The sequence below is a fragment of the Globicephala melas genome, chromosome X, assembly GCF_963455315.2.
Source record: "Globicephala melas chromosome X, mGloMel1.2, whole genome shotgun sequence".
Taxonomy (NCBI): Eukaryota; Metazoa; Chordata; class Mammalia; order Artiodactyla; family Delphinidae; genus Globicephala; species Globicephala melas.
In genome coordinates this window covers 121,771,883-121,794,923 of record NC_083335.1, presented here as the reverse complement: position 1 = coordinate 121,794,923, position 23,041 = coordinate 121,771,883, and the positions used below count along the sequence as shown (strand labels likewise).

The following is a 23,041-nucleotide window of genomic DNA, read 5'->3' as shown; positions in this document are numbered from 1 at the left end:
CCTGCCTACTCTCTCCTCTGAATACAGAGCTTGACGACAGAGCATTAAATGTGTGTGGCTCCGTAGCATGTCTGGTGAATGAGAAGCTAAAGCATTAAGCTGCCCGGCATCTCAGGGCAGGAGCATCCGTTGCAGTCCACGTGCGGGCGGCCTCTTCGGCGACAGTGGTTCCCCTTGGAGTGGTTCTCAGAGCTCAGTGGCCTCTGTTGATTCTGCTAAGTAAGTGGCCAACGGGAGACTAAGAACGCGGTCGAGGAGGGGCTAGGATGGGACCAGGCTCCACTGGATTTAGGTCACTTGTCACAAGCAGAGATCAGGTCACGCGTTTCCCTGTGTTTGTTTAGATGACAGACGGTCAGCTCATCCAGGCCTGGCTGGACTTGGAGGGTGCAGAAACGGATCTGGACAAATCTTTGGTGAGGGCGGAGTAGGTGGCCTGGCTCTCAGAGCTGGAGAGAGTAAGCAGGCAAGGGCATCACAGCTATAGATGGAGGAGGGCGGTAGGTCCCAGACTGCAGGGGAGAGTAGGGCTGAGGAGCTGGGCTTCTCCTTCCTCCCTCCCTCCCCCCTCCCCCCTCCTTTCCTCCCTCCCTCCCTCCCTCCCTCCCTCCCTCCTTCCCTCCTTCCTCCCTTCCATCCTTCCCTCCCTCCCTCCCTCCTTCCTCCCTTCCATCCTTCCCTCCCTCCTTCCCTCCTTCCTCCCTCCCTCCCTCCCTCCTTCCTTCCTTCCTTCCTTCCTTTCTTTCTTCCTTCCTTCCCTCCCTCCCTCCCTGCTTCCTTCCTTCCTCCCTCCCTCCCTCCCTCCCTTCCTTCCTTCTCTCTCTCTCTCTCTCTCTCTTTCTCTTTCTCTCTTTCCTACCTGCTTGCCCATTTTTGTCCTTATCACTTGTTTGTCCTTCTGGGACTTTGCAAAGTAACCAAGAGCTGGTTTTTAGGAACATCCTCTGGTCGTAGGACAGAGCAGTAGGGAGACAGACTGATGGACAGGTTTCAGCTGCAAAGCTCTTTCTGAGACAGAAGGGAGGGCTGTTCGTCCAGGAGCAGTAACTTGTAGAAACTCATGAAAGGAATAAAACATTCTCCTAGGAAACCCGGAGATCTTTAACCCAGACACAAAGGCAAGACTGGAGTCTTAGGGGGTAGCCTGAATACCCGCGTGAGAATACACCACGTTGCCTGGCTTGCTCGGCTGAAATCTGTCTCTTAATTTAACCCCTCTCCACAGTACACCGCCCCTGCAACCCAACAGGGTGTCTGCACGGCCACATGCAGCTTCTGAAAAGCGTCACCGGGCTTGTATAACATCTCCTGAAAGCTGTTTACATCTTACGCTTCTTGAAGTTAAAAAATAAAGAAAATTAAATGTGAATGAAAGAGATTGCCAGACATCCAAAGATTGACAGAAACCAACTCTTTTATTGCAGAATAATAGGAGAAAAAAATATTTGCTTAGGCCCTTGCTTTTGTGCCTGACACACATTCGGAAAGTGGTGTCTGAGGTCAGTGTGTGCACTTCCCAGGCTGCCAATCACATTTAAAACCACGACAATATAGCCTGTGTTTCATTTCTCCGTCCCGCTGAGTTAGATCTCAGCCTCACTACCTTCTCACGTCTCAAAAGATGCTGCTCCTTTTTTTTTTTTTTTGACTCACTGAGTTTGCGTTTGCTTCCCTCTTTTTGCGTTTGCTTCCCTCTTTTAACCTCTTTCATCTGGTACCTCCAATCCCTCAGGGCCCACATCCAAGGCACCAACTTTCTGAAGATGCTTAAGCTTCTGGAGGGTAGTTAGTTCCTTCTCCTGGCTGCACAGAGCCTGGGGTCACCCAGTTGTTAAGTCAGACAGATTTGTAGTATGTAGGGTTACTTCCTGTACCAGGTTTCAAGCATCGTCTGAGATTCTATTTTATTTTATTTATTGTGTTTACCTTTGTGCACTCAGGTCCTGGCACATGATTGGGGTTTTTTAAAGGTTCATTAAAACAAAGCAACTGAATTAATGTGTACAAAAATGTTTTAAACATTCTAGTCACTGCAAAAATCTCATCTACCTGTTAGGTTTATTACAAGTGACTGTGTTCATCAAGGGTTATGTGACTCTATCAATTCTGTTCTGATGTTTCTTCCACTGTGAGTTAGATTTAGGGAGATTGGAGTCCAACAGGTTCTCAACCTTGGACTGAAAAAAAATTTTTGGCAGAATTCTATGTCCTTTTTTATTCTTTCTACTATCTCGCTAACGTTATTTTTTTAATATATATTCTTGGTTGTGGAGCCATCGTATGCACTGTAGGATGGAAAGCAGCATCGCTGGTCTGTACACATCAGATGCCAGTAGTACTACACCTCCCCCTGGTTGTGACACCCAAAAATGCCTCCAGATGTTGCCAAGCGCTCCCTGGGGGGGACAGACAAACTCACCCCAAGGCTGACAATCATTGGCGTTCCCTATATTTTGTTTTCCTTTCTTGTTGTTGTTTTTTAAAGAGTACCTGAAGGGGACCATTTCAAAAGGAAAAACGGCATCTATCATGGAAAGATTCAAGTAGGTGCGGTTTATTTGTTAGACATTGTTGAAGCCAGATAAAGTTCACCTTTCTCCTCTAAGGAGGAGAGAGAAAGAAAGAGAGTTAAACAGAGGCACCTGCAGCCCAAGGGGCCGTACTTGGTACAGATTCAGAACAGGGCGCACGTCGTCAAAGAGCGTGCTGTGGCGTTAAGAGCTGTGGACGGAAGCCAGTCAGGTGCTCTTTCCTCTCTGAGCACAGCCCACCATGGACAAGTCTCTCCTGCCTTATATCCAGTAATCCTTCTCGGGCCTGGATCCCGTCTGCTTTCTACTACAATCACAGGCTTGAACTTGACTCAAATGAACAGTCTGAAAGCCAAATTCGGTCTCCTTGGAATGAAAGGCATTTCTAACGGGCAACCACAACATATTTTTCTCTGCAGTCACCACTCACAAGCTTACCACTCTTGACTTGGTGGTTCATGATTAATTACCCGCTCAGAGCTGCTTAGGGCTTCTCATTAATAGAAAGTCAGCAACAGGGAAAAGGAAAGAAATGCTGGAGTCTTGTCTCCATCTCTACTAAGAGATGACGAAACTATAGGTAAACATTTCAAATTTGTTCAGGAATAAAAAGCAAAGGTTGTCGTATTAATCTGGGTTTTCCAGAGGAACAGAGACAATAGGACATATAGAGATCTAGCTATCCCCAGATATCTAGATCTCTATATATTTACATTATATAAATATGTATATATAAGTATATAAACAGATCTATCTTATCTCTCTCCCTATCTTTCTGTCTATGCATATATAGAGAGGTATGTAGATATATAGATATGACATCATACATACATAGTTTGTGGAGGAATGTATGACGTCATATATGTACACATATCAATATTTATAGTTATAGGGTATGGAGATGCCAGACTATATGATTTCTTCTTTGGCGATAGTATGATTTATGCAGTCACACTGCTGTGTTCTTTGCTTATCCTTCTAGTTAGCGACAACTTCAGAAGTGCTCAAGAACCATAGCAAAATCTCTCTTTCTCTCATGTATATATATGTATATGAAAAGAGAAATAATTGATATTGAAAGGTTTTTATGTAAGTTCCTTGGCGATAAATGCAATGTGCTAATTCAACACATATTTTCAAACTAAAAAGTGGGATTAATGTAAATCTGCCTAATGGAATTCCAGAATCCTCATTATTTATTACCCATTTGTGGGATGAGAAAAAAAATTGTCTCAAAATGTTAATCCTCGGCTTCCCTGGTGGCGCAGCGCTTGAGAGTCCGCCTGCCGATGCAGGGGACGCGGGTTCGTGCCCCGGTCCGGGAAGATCCCACGTGCCGTGGAGCAGCTGGGTCCGTGGACCGTGGCCGCTGAGCCTGCGCGTCCGGAGCCTGTGCTCCGCGACGGGAGAGGCCACAGCAGTGAGAGGCCCGCGTACCACAAAAGAAAAAAAAAAACAAGTTACTCCCTCTCCCCTGTACTCATCGAGTCTGTTTTGAATTAATGGAGCTTTATGTGCCAACCTCATTAATTATTACAAGTGAATCTGAAGAAATAAGAGACTCGTGTTGATACTTTATTGAAATTTTACAAAATACTCAGATCTATTCATTTGAAAATGTCAGGCAAAAACTAAAAACCTAAGCGTCTGAAATATTTCTATCCGCAAACCATCAGTATACTTGGAAGCCAAAATTTATTATAATTCAATATTCCTACGAGTAATCCCTTTTGTTCTGGGATTAGAACCAATTTCTATTTTCAATGAAATCTTCCATTTATTTCTTTTCTCCTTTAAGGAAATCATTTCTATTGGTCATGAATATTTACTGTTAGATGTTACCCAAAATAACATAGCTATATCAAGTGTGAAATCCTGGCTTTTAAAAGATCATTTCAGGCTATCAGAACGTGAAGCATATTCCATGAAGAGGCTTGTTGGGAGAATGTCAGTTGTACCAATTTTCAGAGTGTATCCAGAATGATGGGGGGAGGCTTCTCATCACTGGCCTCCTAATTTGTATATACTCTCTCTTCACAGTTTCCTTAGAGAAAGATTGCTCTGGTCACTCAGGGTCTTTGTGGTTCCATATGAATTTTTAGGAGTGTTGGGGTTTTTTTTCGATTTCTACAAAGAATGCCACTGGGATTTTGATAGAGATGGCGTTGAATCAGTAGATCACAATGGGTAGTATGGACATTTTAACAATATTCTGTCTTCCAACTCATGAACGTAAATATCCTTCCATTTATCTGTATCTTCTTTCATTTCCTTCAATAATTATTTTATAATTTCCAGTGTACAAATCTTTCATCTCTTTGGTTCATTTGTTCCTAAGTATTTTATTGTTTTTGTGGCTATTTTTAATTCTCTTTTTGTGTAGTTTATTATTTGCATATAGAAATGCCACTGATTTCTGTGTGTTGATTTTGTATCCTGCAAATTGACTGAATTTGTTTATTAGTTTTTAGAGTTTTTTGGTTGAGTCTTTAGGGTTTTCTACTTATACGACCACGTCATCTGCAATAAGTGATAATTTTATTTCTTCCTTTCCAATTTGGATGCCCTTTATTTCTTTTCCTTGCATCATGGCTCTGGCTTGGATTTCCAGTGCTCTGTGGAAGAGAAGTGGTGAGAGTTGGCCTCCTTGCTTTGTACTGCATCTTAGAGGAAAAGCTTTCACTTTTTCATTGCTGAGTATGATGGTAGCTGTGGTGTTTTGATATATGGTTTTTGTTGTGGCCATTGAATTCTAAGAATAGATTAAACATTCTCTTGGTGCTTAAAAAATGCACCCAGAATTCAAAAGGTAGAAAGAGCCATCAACTACAAGAAGTGACACCTAATCTATGGAGAAAGTACAAAGATCCCACTGTGTACATGTTTTGCGTTTCCTCCATCAGTTGACGTAGGTCTTAGACTGATTCTGTATGAGCTCCTTCTAACCAGGTAGGGCAGGTCTAGTCCACCCCAGGGATGCCCCAGAGACCAACAGGACAGTGAAACTTTGCTTAAGGTACAATTCCAGCTCCTTCCCCTGAAAGACCTACCCTGGGAATTGCTTTTGTTTCTAAAATCATTATACTCTCTCTCTAAAGCATCTTCTCTCATCGTTCTTTGAAACCGTATTCTGGGAGAGTAATGCGGGCGTTCTGGGATAGACTCTATCTGTATTTTTATTATGTTTTAATGTTCATTTTAAGATTCTTCTCCACCTCTCGAATTACATACAGTTTTATTATTTTTAGTCTCACAGGAAATAGTCTCATTTTGATTGCATATTTGAAGAGTGTATATGGATGTATAAATGTAATTTATTTCCAATTTATGTCCCTTTTCTGAAAAAGAATGTCGAGAATAGTCAAAATCACATGTATTACATTATAAATACCATACTCAGAGCCATAGTATCGGTCATCTGTATGTATATAAATTAAAGACGTAAGGTGTGTGTGTGTGAGAGAGAGACAGAGAAAGAGAGATGCTATATCTACGTTGTTTATAGATTTCTGAAACACATAATTTCATTAGTTTTTAAACTGAATGTCAATATTCAAGATTTCCAAGCTTCTCCTCACTTTGTCCTGTATCATAATTAAGTCAAAGGAAAGAATTCACTTTTGAATTTCAGTTACCTGGAATTGACCCAGCGGCTTCTTGCCTATCTTCAGTTCTCTCTCACACTCGGAGAAGTCAATGTAACTTCCATTTGCTTGCTGTTATATGACCGTTCAAAGCACTCCCTACACATACACATGCAAATATTCCGTATGATTTCCACATGAGAAAGGGGGAGAGACAGCTCAGTGGAATGGAGCCTTTCTGGCATAACCGAATGAGAAAACAAGTTTCATTCTCTGCTTGCAATCCTGTCATTATCAAAGAGATAATTTAATTTCACGTGCATGCTTTTTGACATGTGCTATGCCTGTCACCGGTAAGAAGCCCAGCAGGTTTTATGTAACCCACACAGCTGGGTCTGCGAAGCACTTTTGAAACCTAAATAAGTTTGTGAAACTGGGACATGGAACCCACTGATAGATATCACTCTTTCCTGTGGAGAGAACGGGTAATACGCTTTTCATCGTCTCTCTGGAATTGTCTATCCCCCTCTAGTCATCCAGATATTTGCTGGGGAGGCGCAGCTCCCAGGATGTGGCTCTGGAAACAAGCTGGTCTGCTCCTCTGGGGCCACTAATGACTTTTCTTGGAGGTCAGGGGATAAGCAGCCTAATAGAGGCAACTCTGCTCCCATGTGCTTCTGGCTGGGAGACCATCACTGCTGATTCCCGGTTCCCTCCCCCCGCCCGCCCTTCAGGCAGCCATCACCCTGGGGACCCTCATGCAGCAAACTGCTCTCTACCAGGTAGCAGCCCAATTAAATTATCAGCGGCCAGATTGCTCTGCCAGCCTTTCAAGTACATGCTTCATCTGTGTGACTAAGGATTCAGAACAAAAGGCAGATTTCCAAATTGCCAGTCTCTTTAATAAACCGTTTGGAGGTTCTATGTTTGATTCTCTTAAGGGGCAATGTCCTGTTGTTTTTCTACCATGGTCGTATTCTCTGGAGCACTGCTTGCAGAGATAGAAGGGTAAATGACTCCGTTCTAGCCACATATTAGCAGAGGGTGGCATGGACCCCCCAGGAAGGCTTGTTAGAAAAGAGCAGGCTGGGCTCCCCTGAGGGTCTGAGTCAGCAAGTCTGGGGTGACACCCAAGAATTTGCATTTCTAACAAGTTCCCAGGTGCAGCTGATAGGCTTCCGGTCCAGGCACCCCATCTTGAGAACCACTTCCTACAATATATTTCTCCCATTTTAACTAAATCGTTACATTCAATAGTTCAAATAATTCTATACTTCAGTCTGCTGATTCATAATGATTCATTCCATCAAGGTGTTCTTCTTCTCAAAATCTGTATTGTTTAATTATCCACGTCTCGGCATTTTACAATATTTTCACTCTGGCTTTGATAACCATGAAGTGAAGAAAAGAATGACATCGGTGTAGGCACCGCTGCTGGTGTTCCCATCACACCCGCTATGTCTTCTTAGAATTGCGTAGTAGAGGTTATTTCTCCCTTTATTAAAATTAATTTAAAAATCCCTCTTACCTTGTTTGAAAATGAACTAGGAATACAGACACGAGAGGCATGCATTAGAGGACTAGCTACGTGGACATCCCAGGCATCTGGCAAGTTTCATCACCCACAGGTGGTTCTTGTAGCTGTACATGCAGCTCACCTGTAACCTGTGCTTGTGAACCAAGGGGTCAGGCGGACCTCGCTCCTCTCCTAAGTAGCGGCATTTCCGGTGTGCTGACAAAGGCTCGCTCTTCCAAACAAAAATCTCCCTACTGCATGGTGCTATCTGAATTTCCACCCTTCACTTGATTACCGAGTCTTTTATAAAATAATTGGAACTAAAAGTTAAAAAGTAAGTACCCCTGAAAGAAGTAAGGTATGGCGTAAAAGACATTCCGTATATACTACAGGGCTGTACTAATTTCCTAGGGTTGCCGCAAAAAATTACCAAAAACCAGGTGGCTCTAAACAACCAACATTTATCCTCCCCTAGTCCTGGAGACCACACCTCTGAGATCCAGGTGTGGGCAGGGCCGCGCTCCCTGCAGAGGTTCCAGGGGAGGGTCCCTCCTGCCTCTTCCAGCTTCTGGGGGCTCCAGGCGTCCCTGGGCTCGTGGCCGCATCCCTCCCGTCTCTGCCTCCGTCTTCATGGGGCTCCTCTTCTGTGTCTTCTTTTCTTATCATAAGGACCCTTATTATTGGATTTAGGGCGCATCCTAATGCACGGTGACCTCCTGGCTCCTGGCGCAGAGCTCCCGAAACCCTAGGAGCTTCCTGAGTGACGCAGGCCAGAGGAGCATCCTGCGACCCTCGGAACGAGCCGCGCCGCGCCCGAGTCTGCGCTGAGGCGTAGCCCTGCGAGGTGCGGGCCGGTTGCCCGGAGGAACCAACCACGTGACGCGAGGGTGGGCCCGTCCAGCCCCGCCCCCAGGCGCCACGGAGCGCGGAGGGGGCGGGGCTCGAGGGCCTCGAGGGGCTCACGTTGCGCGAGGCTTTCGACAGTCGTTCCTGGCTGCAGCCCCGTAAAGTCTCTACGTGGAGGGGTTCCGAGCGCTTCCGGGTTGGGCAACCCGTCCGCACGTTGGCAGAGTGACGCCCCCCAAACTCCACGGAGACAGGAGCTCCGGCGCTCGGGGCCCCCCCGGGCCTCGCCCTCCACCGCCCTCTCTGGCTGTTCGTCCCTTTCTGATAAACGGGTGAGTCAGCCACGTGTTGCCTGCGTTCTCTGAGGAGGGCGTCACGGGGACCCTCCGTGTGTAGCCTTGTCGGACACAAGTGTGGGCGGCCTGGGGACCCAGTCCCTGCGCTTGGGGTTGACGTGGGAGCCGTCCTGGGGCACCGAGTCTACCCCGTGAGGTCTGCGCGCCCCCGGGCTCCTATCAGAGTTGAATTGAAGTGGACGGCACCCAGCTGGTGTCCCAGGAGAACTGGAGACCTGCTCGGTGTGGAAGAGCCACACGTTGGGTGTCGGAAGTGCTGTGAGTAGAGAAACAGTTTTCCTTTAATAATAATAATTATTTTTTTCTACTCCTTTGGAGCAAACACCTCCTCCTGGCTGGCCTCTCTGCTCTTGGCCTTTTCCCCATAAGCCAACCTTCTCTCTATAGTCGGAGAATGGTCTGAAGCAGCAATTAGATCATGTCCGTACCTGCTTCAACCCTCCGTGGTTTTCCAAGGCTGTTAGAAAAAAGGACAAATTCCTTCACCTGTCCTGCTGACCGAGGAGGGGCCGCAGGTGAAGGGTGGTTCCTGATACAATGAACATGAGTTGGGGCTGGTGGAAACGATCTCCCACGGAGTGCGTCTCTGGGTTTATGTTCTGTGTCCTGTTGCCTCAGGAGCTTCAGTATTCTTTACTTACGTTTGCCAGAGGAAACATTAAAATAGTTTGGGACTCATCAATGTGCCTAACCTTCTAAGAGCGGACCCGTATGCTTTGGCGAGGCGGACTGTCATAGCATCTGTAAATAAATCCAACTTTGCCTTGTCATTTCCAATATTTGTGCCTCTTCCTTCCACTCTGTGTTTCATTTATTGTGCAGAATTTCCAATAATCATATCTATTGTGAGGATCCTTCTTTTGTTCCTGGTTTAATAAGCCCACCTCAATTTTGTTCACTCTTATTGGCTTTGGTTGTGAGATCAGTAATCTTCCCCAAGTCAAAGATTTATGCGAGACCAAAGCAGAGCTCAAACCCAACAAAGGACACCATCTCCATAGAATTTTGAGACTAGGGTGGCAACTCCTGTTGGCGTAGAAATTTGTGGAGTGTGTGGTCATGCTTTAGCGGGCTAGGCTCTCGGCCAGCTCTAGAAACTGTTGCTAATGTGTGTCTTTATCTTTAAATACTGTCGGACAAATTTTAAGTAAATATGATTTTTTTTAAGTGGGTCTTGTCATTAGACCAGCCACATCTAAATGAAATAGAAATTATTTTAATTTGGTCTGTACTGTGTTTCTACTTCTGGCAATTTCACACTTATGCAAAGTCTGTTGAACCTCTGGGATTGTTATCTACTAAGTTACAGTGAGAAAAGCAGCAGCAAACTGAGCACTGTTTAGTTTTTGTTTGTTTTTTGGGTGTTTTCTTTTGGCCAATCTTGAGTTATCCCCCTGGCACCTAATTTCCTGAGTCTAGCTCCCCACAATTTCAGCTCTCCCAGATTATCACATTCCTGCCCACAGCCATTGCCAGGTTCACCATAATGACAAGATCGTTCCCAAGACTCGTTTTCATGACTCGTTATGCATTTGAGAAATTCTGTTGGGAAATTCTAGATCACCATCTGCAGGACTTCTCAGAACCTTGAATGAACTGGTGTGCCTTCGATCATTCAAAGAAGGGTACATCGTACCGAGTGCTGTCAATGCAAGACGCTTTGAACATGCAAGGATTCTAAGGTCTCTATTAAGTGGAACACACTTTTGGAAGGACCCGCCTGATGGAAGAGGTCCAACTTCTACAACCCTGTTTGCTTTATATGTTCCTCCTGGTGGGAAGAAACCCAGCCCACGTTGCTCTCAAATCAACCTCCCCAATCACCCCAGCTAGAAATCATCTCTCCATCTTCTCTAGGCCTTGAACCGTATTTTTGCCTATTCGGTTGTTTGGCAAGTGTCCTTGATTTTAACATGTTCGCATTGGGAGGTTAGTGACTTAATGTGGAGGCTCAAACATTGAGTCCATAGCAGACAGAGAGGCTGTGGATACACTGGTCAGCTGAGGAAGTCAAAACAGGCTAGTTCTGGACTTGCCAAACTCTGCCGACTTGACCCTGGCCTGTCATCTGGTTTTCACGATGCAGGATACCTCTGTGGCCCCACATAATCAGCCTGCGTGTGCACAAATAAATGTTCGCGTGTGCACGAGCTCTCTGTTCTCTGCACAGGAACCCCTACTGTCTCCATCGATGGCAGAATCTGGGACTTGTCATCTGTGATTTCCTGGGACCTCACACAGTACCCTGGATACGACAGTTACCCCAGAATTATGTGAAATGAATGAACTCTCGTTTAGAAACAGTTTTAGCTCCTCATTTCCTGTCTTGTTCATCTTCAGGGACACATTCTTCATTTAGGGGAAAAAAAGCTGCTTCTTTGGTCAAATTAATTTGTTTAAAGGGTTCGGCCAAGACTGAACGAAAAAGTTTCATAGATATTCTGTCAGATACAAACCAGTACCTCTTAGAGAAGCATTTGCTTTTCTAAAAATTGGTTCTGCCTTGCTTCTCAGCTGGGCACATCTTCTTTTGGCTTAGCCAGCCTGGTTTGCTTCTCCTCAAAGTGGAAGGAATCTCATCCTTTAAGGTCATAGAGCTAATCAAATGGGCATCGGTGGGCTTCGTGGGCATCTGTGGACTTAGCATACAATATCTGTTACTTGCTTGAATTCCCTTCCCATTATTTAAAAGTATTTTAAGAGATAAACAGGTCAAGTGTATTAGGAAATAAATGTTTCATTGCAAACAATTTCAGCATAGTGAGGAATAGGTACTGTATTTGGTCAGCTATGATAAACTGCCCTCATTTTGTTTCCATCCACCTGCCAGACACTGGGTCTGATAAGCTGGTCAGGTAGGTCCAGATTTTAGTTCTCAGGAAGCCCAGGGGTAAGGTGGACTTCAGGTGAGAGAATCAACCCACTCAGTGAGGTCATCGGGAATCCAGGTGTTTTCTGCCTTCCTGCTCTGCAATCTTGGGAGTTGGTTGTCTTCAGCTTCGGAGTTACAGGCTTGGCTTCAGGACAGAGAGATGTGATGTAGCAGCAAAGAGACCATCTCTTCTGTGCGTCTCTGCTAGTTAGGAGGACACTCTCCTGTGACCCTTGCAGGAGACGTCCCTCATCTGATTAGCAAGAATCACATAACACACCCAACTCCTGAGGTGAACGATAGCAAGATTACAGAGATTGCCTCTGGTTCAGTCAGACACTCCAAGATGCCATCAGCTTTTCCGTGGACACTGGGCCGCACCGGGGTGGAGTTGGGGATAAAGACGTGAACAAAATCACGCATCTAATTGGAAGTATAAATGGGGAAATTCATCCTGAGAGACCCCTGCCAGTGTTCCAGTGCAAATGTCTAGAAGGGTATGTTTGCTTTTGCTGTTCACAGAATAAAATTTCTGATAATATATGATCATGAATGCCCGCCTTTGTTTACATCAAATTGAGCAGAAGTTGGGAAAGGTCAGGGGAGAAAAAAGCATGATAAAGTTTACGCTTTCTTTGGGTTTCATTTTCATTGCTGATCATGATGGAATTCAAAAACAATGGTGCTTTTCATACGGTGAAGTTCTTGCCAGAAGAAGAATGGAAATAACAAGGCTAAAATATCACCGAATGCCTTCCGGTTCTGAAAACTCCTCGGACATTGTAATTATCGTAAAAGACACCGACTCAAGATTCGAGAGGTCTTTACACAATGTATTCCATGATGCCGAGCTTGTCAAAGATAGTCCAGTTGACTTGAGGATAAATAAAACAAAGCATCGTGAATTCAGGTGAAACAGTCTTTGGGCATTCCTGGTTTCTACAATCCAAACCTACCAACATTTAAAATATAAACTTGGAGTTCGGATTGCACTTGACAGAGGGGTGAATGTTTTCAGTAAATCATTGTAGTATTTTCAGATATGTGACAACCTAAAAGGGCTATTCTGAATGAATTACCAAGGTACATGTAAGTCTAGTTTTCAATAACAATTTTCTTTTGTTTTTGCTAAATATCTGTCTTTGTCTTTACTCACCCATAGGCAAAGACACCCCTTGGGCAAAATAGTTAATTTAGTTGCCATGATTCATTAGGAGTGACAAAACGAGACAGAGAAACTTCCCTGGAGTTTTGATGGAATGAACGAGGAAAGTTCCCTTCTTATTCCTATTTACATACCCATCAAATTCCCTTTGGGAACCACTGCTTACTGCGGGCCTCCTTGGTCACCTCTTCTGCTTCCCAACTCCTTCACTTCTGATCTCCCCTCGATGGGAGTAGCATTTGATTTACGATGGGTTTATGACCCATCCTGTAGTATGGTGCCCACTCCGTGGAGGTGTCTTATGTTGCTTTAGGAAACCTCAAAAATTAGATACTACATTTCCTTGAACCCAAAGAAGCTTGGTCGTATGACACGCCACTTTTATCTGGTTCTCTGAAAGAGAACATTGCCAGTCAAACCAATAACATAATGTTTTCTTACCACTTAACAATTTTTATGTTACACTTAGTCAAACAGCACTCTAAAGATCTATTATACCACTTTTGTGTGTACCTAAGACAAATTAGGGAAGGGGTCCCTACTTTTTTTTTTTTTTTACAACTTTACATGTTGATGTTCACATCTTCTGACACTATGGTATAATCTTATATGTCATTAGTATGTTGCTGATATGTCATTCTCTGCTTTGTGTTCACCGTCTATATGAAGATAGAGCGTATATAACTGAAAAGTGCACAGATCATTCATACGGAGCTTGAGTTATCACAAGTGAATAATTTGTGTATGCATCTCCTTGGGCAAAAAGTTGACCACTGCAAGAAGATTCTCCCAACAACTCATCCCCTGCCCACTTCTCCCAATCATGACTTTTCATGCCACAGATTATTTTAGGCTCCTTTTAATATTTATAAAACTAGAATCATAGAATACTCTGCTGCATCTGACTTCTAATGCTTCACGTTACATTTGTGAGATCCACCAGTGCTGTTGTGCTTAGTGGTGGTTAGTTTATCTAAAGTGATATGTGGTGTTCCATGATACAAAAAATACTATCATTTATTGATCGAATCTACCTTTGACACCATTCCATGTGTTTCCCATTTGCGGCTATTATAAATAACGCTGGCGAGCACAATTTTGCATATATCCCTAAAAGTGAAACTGACGGCTCTTAAGGGATATGTATGTTCAACTGTAGGTACATGTTTCAAAGAGCTGGTATTAATTTACACCCTTCCGCCCAGCATTCCCCTAATGTTCTGTATCTGTGCTATCCAATATGGTAGCCACCAGCCACATGTGGTCATTTAAATTTAATGACTATGAAATAAAATTTAAAATTTAGTTCCTCAGTCCCAGTAACCAAATTTCAAGTGCTCAGTGGCTGCATGTGGCCCCCATATTTGGCAGCACAGATTAGAAGCTTTTATCATCACCAGAAAGTTCCATTGGGTACCACCATTTCATATCCTAGCAGCACTCACTATTGTGATTCTATGTAAACTTTGAAATTCACATGAGTGTGATGGTATCACCTGGTGCTTTTTTAAAAATTTATTTTATTGGAGTAGAGTTGATTTACAATGTTCTGTTAATTTCTGCTGTACAGCAAGGTGACTCAGTTATATATATATATATACATACATATATATACATATATATATGTATATATATATGTTCTTTTTCATATTCTTTTCCATTATGGTTTATCATGGGATATTCAATATAGTTCCCTGTGCCATACAGTAGGACCTTGTTGTTTATCCCTTCTATATATGATAGTTTGCATTTGCTCATCCCAAACTCCTAATTTATCCGTCGCCCACACCCCCCACACTGGCAACCACAAGTCTGTTCTTTATGTCTGTGAGTCTGTTTCTGTAGATAAGCTCATTTGTGCCATATTTAGATTCCACATATAAGCGATATCATACGGTATTTATCTTTGTCTAACATACTTCACTTACTATGATAATCTCTAGGTCCATCTGCGTTGCTGCAAATGGCATTGTTTCATTCTTTTTAAGGGGTGAGTACTATTCCATTGTGTGTGTGTGTGTGTGTGTGTATATATATATATATATATATATACACACACTGCATCTTCTTTTTTTTTTTTTGCGGTACACGGGCCTCTCACTGCTGTGGCCTCTCCCGTTGCGGAGCACAGGCTCCGGACGCGCAGGCTCAGCGGCCATGGCCCACGGGCCCAGCCGTTCCGCAGCATGCAGGATCCTCGCGGACCGGGGCACGAACCCGCGTCCCCTGCATCGGCAGGAGGACTCTCAACCACTGCGCCACCAGGGAAGCCCCCCACTGCATCTTCTTTATCTGTTCATCTGTCGATAGACATTTAGGTTGCTTCCATGTCTTGGCTATTGTAAATAGTGCTGCAATGAACATTGGGGTGCATGTATCTTTTCTAATTAGAGTTTTCATCTTTTCTGGATATATAACCAGGAGTGGGATTGCTGGATCATATAGTAGCTCTATCTTTGGTATTTTTAAGGAACCTCCATACTGTTCTCCATAGTGGCTGCACCAGTTTACATACCTGCCAGCAGTGTAGGAGGGCTCCCTTTTCTCCAGACCTTCTTCAGCATTCGTTATTTGTAGACTTTCTGTTGATGGCCATCCTGACTGGTGTGGGGTGATACCTCACTGTGGTTTCAATGTGCATTTCTCCAGTAATTGGCAATGTTGAGCATCTTTTCATGTGCCTGTTGGGCCTCTGTATTTCATCTGTGGAGAAATATTTATTCAGGTCTCCTCATTTTCTGATTGGGTTGCTTGTTTTTTTGTTGTAGAGTTGGGTGAACTGTTTGTGTATTTTGCAGATTAAGCCCTTGTCGGTTGCATTGTTTGCGAATATTTGCTCCCAGTCCACAGGTTGTCTTTTGTTTATGGTTTCCTTGGCTATACAAAAGCTTGTAAATTTGATACGGTCCCATTTGTTTATTTTTGCTTTTATTTCTATTGCCTTAGGAGACTGACCTAAGAAAACATTGGTACAATTTATGTCAGAGAATGTTTTGGCTATGTTCTCTTCTTGGAGTTTTGTGGTGTTTCATGTCTTATATTTAAATTCACTAATAAGCAATGCTTAGAGTTAAACACTGTAAATTTTCCACGACGAGATTAACATATCACAAGAAACAATAGAAAATGTGGGTGGTGTTATGTGGTAAAGAGTAGTACTCTTGGACACTTTGAATAATTTTATGTAACCTTTCTGGGAGGCCATTTGGAATTATATAATAAAACGCCTTTAAAAAGTCTTAAATTTGTAGACATAATTTTAGAAATGTAACCCAAAGGAAAATAGCACAAATGGGGAAATACATAATCCCAAGGAGGTTTACAGTAGCAGAGCAGCAGCATAGCTTACTTCCCCAGGATAGGTATGGGTTAATTAAATAACCCGTGTCTTAAATTCACATGTGTGATGGTATCACCTTGTGCTTTTTAAAAAAATTTATTTTATTGGAGTAGAGTTGATTTACAATGTTCTGTTCATTTCTGCCATATAAGAGAGTACTATATCTGATTATAAACACAGATACAATCAAACATATTGTTTAGTGACTGGGAAACTAAAACTTCAAGTAAGATTTACAGTTCTTATCTCTAATGTGGAATATTGGCTGAGTTTTTTGGAAAACTGTTTAATCAGAATTTTTTCTAATTTTTCTCCAATAAAACATTATATATACATGTATATATGTATATATATAGTCACAAGTCTGTCCCTTCATTATTCTTCAGATTCGTTTCAAGAATTTTGCTCCTTATTTTAAAAATTAAATTAGAATATATTTACATGTATAATTTCTATGTATAACTATATATATAATCTCTATACATCAAGATAGAGACAGTTTGTGTATCTTGAATACCAAAAATAATATGAAAATTCTGCTTCGTAACATGGAAATATGGACATTCGCTCAAAGTGTCTTTTTTTGTTTCTTTTGTAAATGGCATTTTAAAATATTTGTAAATTGTTTACTTATATTTCTACCCTGTGTGTTCACTGGTACAGAGAGATGCACAAAAATAACAGAGTTGCTCAAATCATAGAAATAACTGTATTTCCAGTTAATTTTCTCCTTGGATTGAATCTCATCATGAGATAATGTATGTGAAATGGTTTTGAAAATTGTAAAACAAGGGGGAAATGTGAGTGTTTCTTGAGAACGATCTTGCCCTGGAAAATACACTCATGCTACTTCCCATACATCTGCACAATCCACTTCACTGGAAGTCACCTCAAATAACTTCTAGAAATGGAAACATTTCCTCTTTTGCTGCAGTAGGAGAAAACAGAAATAGGGAAATTATTTCCCTAAGTGCATGTACTGAGTGCCCGAACTGATTAAAAGTGGAGCCCAGAACCAGCAAAATGAACAGTCTTGTGGGATGAGAGAGTAGGGGAGATTACCAGTATTAAACATTTGATTAAACGAAGTACTTGGAGACCACTGAGTAAACCATAACTTTCCTTTCATTTTCAATACCCACTTTTTTTTTAAATGTGTTCTACAATACTTTTATTTTTCATGAATGCCAGAGGACTCTTGTGTATACCATGGAGTACGAACTTACTGAGTGAATTTATTTAAATCCAAATACATTAAAAAAAAATCTGAACCTACTTGTCAGTAAAAGGAAACCTTTGAGAGCACGATGAATTATAACATGGGCATTTTTAAGTGAAAGTTTATCAGGAGTACTACCTAGTGTAAATCCCCCCATTTGTTTCCCCTCAGTGCATCTCAAAAATTCTGATTCTGAAGCAGACTTAATTCGTGAGAATGTACAAGCCCCTGTATAAATTTAACTCCACTCCCCATGAATTGATATCTGGAAAAAAAAACCCAATCAAATTGGTATTCATAATGAACACCTTAAAAATGACTACTTTTAATTCAGTGATGCTGTGCAGTGTTTTCTTAATAGAAAAAAAATCAGTGTGTACACTAAGACCCTTCTCAAATTGTCCATCATCTTGTTGGACCACCTCTTAATTTAGAGATCAGCTGGGCCCCCATAATCCGTAAATGGAAGCCTCTGTGGAGGAATTACATGGTAAACAAGCTTGATATTGCTTTATGTTTTGTGATTCTTCAGTGTCCTGAACTGTCTGCCATGTCATGTTAAAAATGACAAAGGGTGGGACTTCCCTGGTGGTGCAGTGGTTCAGAATCTGCCTGCCAAGGCAGGGGATGTGGGTTCGAGCCCTGGTCCGGGAAGATCCCACAAGCCATGGAGCAATGAAGCCCATGCACCACTCCTACTGAGCCTGTGCTCTAGAGCCCACGAGCCGCAGCTACTGAGCCCACATGCTACAACTACTGAAGCCCGCACGCCTAGAGCCTGTGCTCCACAGCAAGAGAAGCCACCACAATGAGAAGCCCGTGCACCGCAACGAAGAGTAGCCCCCACTCGCCACAACTAGAGAAAGCCCGTGTGCAGCAACGAGGACCCAGTGCAGCCAAAAATATAAATATAAATTATTTTTTTAAAAATGACAAAGGATAAGGGAGCCTCAGCCCAATGCACTGTCCTCATTTCTGCCATATATCATCATCAGAGCCTCCACTTCTGCTGAACTGGATGAAAATTCACAGACAGTTTCCTCTTTAGGATTGCGACTTTGAACAGGGAAAGTGGACCCTGTCTCCTCGGAGTTACATCCTCAGGTCTCGAGGTCTCATGAGCTAAGACTGTTGTCCAAGGAGAAGGCATGAAGTGGTCCAAGTAATAAGGAGAAAGATCTACCTTCCTGTTGACAAACCTTATATATTCTAAATCAGAAGCCCCTCAAAGCCCTCAAAAATTTGTCCAGTAAAAACATCTCTGAGAAACCCAGTCATCCTAAGGTTCTCGCACAACCTTCTTTCCTACCAAATTTCCCATCCTTAAGACTCCTGATGCATGCAATTTGGACCAGGTCTGTGGAGGGATAATAGGAGGATAAACTAATATGGTGACAGAGAAATGTCTGTTCCACTTGCGAAATTAACAAGGGGCCTCCATCTACCATCTCCCCTTTCTGGGTGTCTGTTTCCAGTGATCTGTTCTTTTTCCTATTGAGCACTCTATTTGCCATTTTCCAAATTTGGTTTTGGGATTTCTGCGGTCTTCTGCAAATACTTTTCCTTTTAATTCGTGGATGACCATGAGTTCTTCTGAGAAGGGTTCTTGTCCTCAAAACACTCACCGTCTGAGATGAGAGGCAGAGAAGTAAAAAGATGCTAAAATAAAAACCAATTCGTGTCATGACAAAGAATACAACACTAATTGGCGGTTTCAGTGCCCAAGTCGGAACTGGCTAATCAAAGAGTGGAAACCACAACTTTTGCACCAGAGGAACCAGGATGCCCAGAGGTACTGTGCAGTCAAGAACAAAGTGGATTTGGGGAAATGGGAGTAACTTGGAAAATGCTGGCGCACATACCAAATGTCGGGCAGCTCTGAAAGAGCAGTGGGGCAGGTTGGCACGTGCAGTGGGAGCTTGCTCTTGGCGGCACTGTATGGGCAGTGATCCTGGGAACATGTGTGTCAGATAATTTTACTCATTTGCTCTAAATGGCAGAAGGCTTCCCATCCTTCTCAGGCGCCGTACTTCTCTTGGGCACTAGGTGTGTTCCCCGCTCCTAGTTTCTCTTTTCTGCTGTTTCTCTTTTCTCTGTCTTTCACGACCTCCCTCTGGATCTTTACTCCACACATACCTTCTCAGGGAACTTTCCAAGGCTTTCCCTCCACGGTCCAACACATCATTCCCACTTCCCATGCTCTGCTTCTGTTTATCCTTAGGACTTTTCTCTTTCGGACGTACTCTAGAATACTCCATATTGCACCTTGTTTTCTTTTTTCCTTTTTAGTGTGTCTTCCTCTTGCACAAGCAGCTGTGCCAGCCTGAGATAGGAGACCGGAGCTGGCCAAGAATGCTTATATTTATTGACTTATTTACTTATTTATTAGTTTTATTTTTTTGGCAGTGTCAGGTCTTAGTTGTGGCACGTGGGCTCTTTGGTGAGGCATGTGGGATCTTTCGTTGCAGCGCATGGGCACTTGTTGTGGTGCGCAGGCTTCTCTCTAGTTGTGGCAGCGGATTTTCTCGTCTCTAGTTGTGGCACGTGGGCTTAGTTGACCCGCGGCATGTGGGATCTTAGTTCCCTGACCAGGGATCGAACCTGCGTCCCCTGCGTTGCAAGGCAGATTCTTTACCACTGGACCACCAGCGAAGTCCCTATAATGTATATTTAAATATGATATGTGATATATACATCTTAGGAAATGTTTACAAATTTAGGATCATACTGTATATATAATTTTGCATCCTGCTTTAAAAATAAAATGCTGTACTTTAAAAGACTTCCAATGTGATACGTATTTTAATCTGACTGTTAGTGGCTGATTAGTACCACAGAATTTATTCAGCTAATTTCATTTTGTTGAGCATTTGCACTTGTTTCCGATTTTCACAGTAAAATTATAGTAAACATCCTTATACACAAGTCTTTTCATAAATCTGATTATTTCTTTAGGATAAATTCCCAATAATGGAGTTATGATTGTTTTTAAATTGTATTCTTTTCCTTTCCTGAGTCTGTGCCAGACCTAACTCAGCCCTAATAACAACATGCTCTTTCATTTTCTCGGTATTTTTAGACATGCCTGAGGAATTTAGAGAGTAGTCATTTTCTTTAGTTAGAATACTTTCTTTCCATTTAAAAGCTGAAATTCAGGGCTTCCCTGGTGGCGCAGTGGTTAGGAATCCGTCTGCCAGTGCAAGGGACATGAGTTTGAGCCCTGGTACGGGACGATCCCACGTGCTGCGGAGCAACTAAGCCCGTGCGCCACAACTACTGAGCCTGTGCTCTAGAGCCCGTGACCCACAACTGAGCCCTCGTGCCATGACTACCGAGCCCACGCAACGCAACTATTGAAGCCCGCACGCCTAGAGCCCATTCTCCACAATAAGAAGCCACCGCGATGAGAGTCCCACACACAGCAATGAAGAGTAGACCCCTCTCGCCGCAACTAGAGAAAGCCTGCACGCAGGAACGAAGACCCAATGCAGCCAAAATTAAAAAATAAATAAAATAAATTTTTAAAAAAGCTCAAATTCAACATTGATGCAATTTTCCAAACAATGCAGTGTGTTTATATCTGCATGATTTAAGCGTCATTTATCAGTAGGCAAGATTCCCAATTAAATGATTAGGCACTGTGATGAAATATTTAGAACTCTTCCCCCTTGGAAATAAGCATTTATATTGCCATCCGTAATGAGCAATAGTCATCTTAATTGCTTAATTTTCTAACAGAAACATTGGTGCTTTCATGACTATTAACTAAAGCAAACAAATCTTAATTACTATATTCTAGACTAATCATGTCAGTTAAGACCTTAAATTGGAAAAAATAATGTGTCTGGAAAGTGGCTCCTTCCTTCTTGCAAATTGGACATCCAGACTTCCCCCAAACTATGGAACGTCCATCAATATTTATTGAATATCTGATTCACTTTAAACTCAGTGCTGAATGCCAAGCATGCTTAATGCTAACATACATTCTAAATATACATGAAAAATATAAATGAAGAACTCCATTCAATAGAATCAACTATGTAAAGAAATGATTTGAAAATTATATGTATATATATAATCTCAGATATAAAATGAGAAAGGACAGTAACTTGGAAATGAATCTGGATTGGATTGAAGGAGAGAGGGGTATTGAACGTAGCCGGCACTCCTCAAATATAGATTTGCTTATTTAACTTCAAGGAGGAATCAATTCTGTTTCACACGAGGAAAGATATTTTGTGTGCAGAATGGCAAATTGGCTTACAAAGCTAATTCTGCTAGAAATAAGGGATCTTGGGAGTTGTGGAGAAGATGAATTCAAACTACGCTGGTATAAGAAGGTAGTAACCATGCTCTTTTATTCACTGAAACACATTCAGGACAGTCACAGACGTGTAGTGGGCACTTGTGAATATCTCTGGTAGAAATGTAGGAACCACTTTAAAATGATCATTAGGTGTGAAAAGCCAAGCGTTTACAGACTTTCTTGTAAGATGAATCATTTAAATTAAAAAATCCACTACTCGTGTTAAATATGATAAAGGCATTTTTTGTTTTACTTACATCCCTTTCTCAAAAAGTAAATGGAAGAAAACCTTGTCTTCAAAGAAACCAAGAAATGAGAACTCCAGGCCAGCAGACAAACTGCTTCCTGGCTAAGTGTGCAGTCTAGCCAGGAGACAGAGATACTGACAGTCTGTCCTCCATCAGAATCAATAGCTCCTAGAGAAAAAAAAGTGTCAGAGACCTGAATTAGAGAGGAATGCAAATGGGCATATGTAAATCCTTCCTCTCAACAAAGCCTGTCTGTCAGGACTGTATCACTTGCTGCAAAATCCTATGTTCAACACTGAAATCTGACTGTAAACTTCCCTCCACCTCCTCCTAGCAGAGACATGCTTAGGACAGGCTCAGGGTGCAATTATGTTGATGGAAATAAAAACGAGGAAAGCATTTCCATTTTTCAAAAGCTGTCACTCCCACCGTTTCCATGGACCTTAGATTCCTACCTCTGTGGTGCTGTCTGAGGTGAAGCACGTGGAGATGATTGCATCCTTGGCTTTAAGTTTACAACTGTATCTACTGACTATGGGATGAAGTCTCCCTGTCATCTGTACCAGCTCCCTGAACTCTTTTTTTTTTTGCGGTACGCGGGCCTCCCACCGCTGTGGCCTTTCCCATTGCGGAGCACAGGCTCCGGACGCGCAGGCTCAGCGGCCATGGCCCACGGGCCCAGCCGCTCCGCGGCATGTGGGATCTTCCTGGACCGGGGCACGAACCCGTGTCCCCTGCATCGGCAGGCGGACTCTCAACCACTGCGCCACCAGGGAAGCCCTCCCTGAACTCTTGAATCTTGAAAGAGACCTGCTCCCAATGGCAAAGAACTGACTTGGAAAGAGGGAGTTTTTTTTTGTTTGTTTGTTTGTTTGTTTGTTTGTTTTTTGCGGTACGCAGGCCTCTCACTGTTGTGGCCTCTCCCGTTGCGGAGCACAGGCTCCGGACACGCAGGCTCACGGGCCCAGCTGCTCTGCGGCCTGTGGGATCTTCCTGGACTGGGGCACGAACCCGTGTCCCCTGCATCGGCAGGCTCTCAACCACTGCGCCATCAGGGA

General features: G+C 42.9%; 1 long non-coding RNA gene across 2 annotated transcripts in view; it reads left to right on the top strand.

The window, feature by feature from the left end:
* LOC115842397 (uncharacterized) overlaps positions 1-23,041 on the top strand; it is a 490,939-nt gene that overhangs the window by 330,870 nt on the left and 137,028 nt on the right. The gene's annotated exons all lie outside the window — the stretch shown is intronic.